The 4,588-nt window shown below is 41.3% G+C and overlaps 1 long non-coding RNA gene across 1 annotated transcript; it reads left to right on the forward strand.

Annotated features, from left to right (window-relative positions):
• Window positions 1-832: 832 nt before the first annotated feature.
• On the forward strand, window positions 833-4,146 carry LOC127002449 (uncharacterized). The gene is made up of 3 exons (XR_007756245.1): window positions 833-1,084; window positions 2,447-2,562; window positions 3,282-4,146. It is a non-coding gene; the product is annotated as an uncharacterized LOC127002449 (long non-coding RNA).
• Window positions 4,147-4,588: the final 442 nt, after the last annotated feature.

Below are 4,588 nucleotides of genomic sequence, written 5' to 3' on the forward strand. Positions count from 1 at the left end.
TGGTGGGGATTGGAGAAGGTGCAAACAACATATGGAGGAGAGACAGAAAGATAAAACAGGGAGGAGGTGTGATGTTGATGGTTAAAAAAGGCATTAGGGTGGAGGAGGTAATTGAGGGTGAATGCTTGACAGAGGTGTTGAAAGTGAAAATTGTAGGTGCTGAAGGAAGAAGGAGGCATTATGTAGTAGGGTATGTGCCCCCATGAACAAGCGTATGGGGGTTGCGGGAATATAAACAAATGATACAAGACGCGGTGAGTTGCAAGGATGAAATGTTGAGGGAGTGTGAGAGAATAATTATAATGGGTGATTTCAACTGCATGGAGGTGGAATGGGAGGACTGGCAGACGCAGGGAGCAGACGAGTCGTGGGGAGGAAGACTCCTGCAACTGGCAGTGGAACATGTGCTGACTCAGTGGATCAAGGAACATACCAGATTCGGGAAAGAAGGCGAGGCATCAATACTAGACCTGGGCCCGTATCCTCGAGAGCTATTAACTTTTACTCTTAAAGTTACGATCAAAGTTAATAGTTTCAAATTATTAAGAGTAAAAGCTATCCTCGTCAACTTTGAGTGTAAGTATTAGCAAATCCTGGCTACTATTATCTTCTTCTTCTTCTTTATGGCGGGCTCGTTGCTAAGGACGCCTCCGTGCAAAACGTAAACATCCGACATGAATTAAGTATATATTTCAAAAGAATAATAAAGAAAAGATGTATAAATGTACAACAGAAACATAATAAATGGAAAACACAAGAAAATACTGAGTTTTGTGGCAGATAGAAGCAGCCTCAAAGGCTGCTTTTACTCCGTCACTCGTCAACACCCTTATCTCCCCTCCTGCGTCACGACTTGCTCTGCTGAAATTACCGCACCATAACCACGTCATCTGCCCCAATGAGCACATCTACGGGCCGGGGAACCAGCGCAGAAAAGGAGTAAGTTTAATTGGTCGCCAGATGAAACGGTCTTCTTACATCAAATTCAAGAAAAAATACGTATAATCAGAGGGTGTTATGGGAAGAGCATCACCCCTGAGGATAAGAAGAGAGCGTGGACTGAAGTGGCAGAAGCTGTAACAAGGTTAGTAATCACATATTCATGGTTCAGTTAGCTTACAAACTAACCTAACCTAATCAATTGGGTATTTTTTGCATAATAACACAAGCACTGACCTTCCAAACAGAACATACCTTTTCATTCTGTATCTGAATAGTTTCATTATGACCATTTCTGCCACAACCCCCTCTCCCTCAACAACCTAACATATCTAAACCTAACCATGCCAAACCTGCCCCGTCCTACCGAGCACATCCTAACTTAACATGCCAAGTTTGTTGGGGGGGAAAGGGGGTTGGTATAGATAGTTAAGGCATATTTGCCCTATTTTTATTCTTTATTTATTTTTATTTGTTTATTATTTTTCTTTATTGGGGGGAGGATGCTAGACATGCCAGACTATGGACACTTTTACAAGTACTTTATGTCAAGACTATATGGGAATAGGTAGGTTTCGTGAGAATGGTAAAGTAAGATTAAAATAGTATATTTATAGCATTGGTCAAACAGATTATGGTGATATAATGTTAGATTGGAATGTACTCAAGATAATGAAATTAGGGTTAACGCTTTTATTTTTTTTGTTACATATTCACATATCCATGATTCAAGTAACTTGCAAACTAACTTAACCTCGTTAAATGGGTATTTTTGTATACAAACACAACCACAGAGTTTCCAAACAGGACATACTTTTTCCTACTGCTTCACGTGAATAGCATCATCATGACCATTTCTGCTGCAACCCCCACTCCCTCAACAATCTAACATAACTAAACCAACTCCTGCTAAACCTGTCCTACCTAACACGTCCTAACCTAACATGGTAGGTCCCCAAGTTTGTTAGGGTGGAAAGGGGGTTAGTATAAGAGAGTCAAGTCATATTTACCTGTTATTTTATTTATTCCTTATTTAGATTTTTTTTTGGGGGGGGTTGGGCATGCCAGACTCTCAACACTTTTACAAGTATTTTATGTTAAGACTATATCAGAATAGGTAGATTTGATGAGAATGGTAAAGTAAGATTAAAATATTATTTTGATAGCATTGGTCAAACAGTTTCTGGTGATATAATGTTAGGTTAGAAGTACTCAAAAGAATGGAATTAAGATTAATGCTTTGATTTTTTTTTATAGCTGTATTGTGTAATATCCTCCTACTTAGAGAAAAGCATTTTAGAAAAGTAGGTAATGAAAAGTAGTATTTATGGCCATGTTCATAACAACTAAAAAGTTAATGTCTTATGATGCATGTAAATAAAATATTGGTACTGATTTAGCTTTCCATCACAGCATGTATTAAATGTTATTGGAGAAGTTATGGGAAATAAAAAGCATGCCATAGTGAAACGATTAAGAAACTTGCTTCACATTTATACCCTGACAGTGCCTTCCCTGGGAGTGGACCCCGTACGCAGGATGACTGTGAGAGGCGTTGGTACAACGTACAACAAAAATCAAAGCCTCACATTGCCAAGTGCAAGAATGAGCAGCGGCAGACTGGTATTTTTTTGTTGTTGTTATGTCTTTATATGTAAAACTTATATTAGCTAGTTTTTTATGTGCTCACAGAATGCAGCTATACTGGCCACAATGCCTTTATTTCAGCTTAAAGTTAATAAGTTCATAGCAGTGAACTACATATTTGATATATAATTTTTTTTAATGTTCATCTGTCAATGACTATCAGTCTATCTAAATACCTTGATTGTCTTCCCCCAGTGAAGGGTTTTAGCCAAGACAGGCACACACTTACTCACACACTCACACTCATGTACACCATTCTCTCAGCTGCACAGCCCCTGAGGGAGTAAAAAAGGCCCTCACTGTATGGGGGATTAGCTGCACAGCTCAGACAGGGAACTTCCACACCAAGGCCTCACAGCATACACTGGCTTACCCCTGCCCTTTCATAACAATGACATTTCCCCCAGCACCTGAGTGCCCCACACGTGTGGCACCACAGATACGCAGGCGCCTGCCTATATAACTATGACATTAACTGTGGTAGATAAACTGGTGTATGACATCATAGGCTGCTCGTCTCATGTATTTGAAGGGGTACCAGAGCCATTCAGCATTGACATGATGTGCTAGGGATAGGACAGCAGCAACAGTCAAGCAGCAGTGAAATATTGACTGGCCTGTATGTTTTTGGCAAAAACTTTTATATTCTCATTAAAACAATTTATTAATAACCCTTAAATTCATATTCTTTGTAGATACACACTTTATCAGTATTGCTAGAGACCATCCCAGCACATTGTTCATTACATGTGGAAAAGATACCATTAGCTGCTCCGGCAACAGCCACTGCTTCAATATCTGCTGGCCCTATGACACCAGCCACTGCTTCATCATCTGCTGGCCCAATGACACCTACCACTGCTTCATCATCTGCTGGCCCAATGACACCAGCCACTGCTTCATCATCTGCTGGCCCAATGACACCTGCCACTTCCAAACAACTATCCCCTATTCTTTGACAACACCCAGCTATCACCTTCCTCAACACTAAACATCCTCGGTCTATCCTTAACTCAAAATCTCAACTGGAAACTTCATACCTCATCTCTTACTAAATCAGCTCCCTCGAGGCTGGGCGTTCTGTACCGTCTCCGCCAGTTCTTCTCCCCTGCACAGTTGGTGTCCACATACAGGGGCCTTGTCCGCCCTCGTATGGAGTATGCATCTCATGTGTGGGGGGGCTCCACTCACACAGCTCTTCTGGACAGAGTGGAGGCTAAGGCTCTTCGTCTCATCAGCTCTCCTCCTCATACTGATAGTCTTCTACCTCTTAAATTCCGCCGCAATGTTGCCTCTCTTTCTATCTTCTATCGATATTTCCACGCTGACTGCTCTTCTGAACTTGCTAACTGCATGCCTCCCCCCCTCCCGCAGCCCCGCTGCACTCGACTTTCTACTCATGCTCATCCCTATACTGTCCAAACCCCTTATGCAAGAGTAAACCAGCATCTTCACTCTTTCATCCCTCACGCTGGTAAACTCTGGAACAATCTTCCTTCATCTGTATTTCCTCCTGCCTACGACTTGAACTCTTTCAAGAGGAGGGTATCAGGACACCTCTCCTCACGTATTTGATCTTCCTTTCGGCCACCTCTTTTGTTTTACTTTAGGAGCAGCGAGTAGCGGGCTTTTTTTTTTATTATTGTTTTCTTTTTTTGTGTGCCCTTGAGCTGCCTCCTTTGTTGTAAAAAAGAAAAAAAAGAAAAGAAAAGGGATGACAATGAAGCTGCTCCACCAGTCACCACCTACTTCATCGGAGTTAAGAGATGCCTTTCATAGGGCAGCAGTATAATTTTTTGATGCTGGGGCTGAATATTACTGCCTCAAGGCTATGATTTTGTCACTTTTTTTTATTACTGAGGAGGTTAGGGTGGAAGGGGTGAAAAATAATCTGTGCTGTTTTTCGACAGAAATGTTTAGCAAATTCATTCACAGCACAAAATTTACCAGAAAAAAAATTGTGTGCCATTGTGAGTGGGTTCACTTGAGATTGGGCTCCAAT

This window comes from Eriocheir sinensis, chromosome 23, assembly GCF_024679095.1.
Source record: "Eriocheir sinensis breed Jianghai 21 chromosome 23, ASM2467909v1, whole genome shotgun sequence".
In the NCBI taxonomy this organism is placed as follows: Eukaryota; Metazoa; Arthropoda; class Malacostraca; order Decapoda; family Varunidae; genus Eriocheir; species Eriocheir sinensis.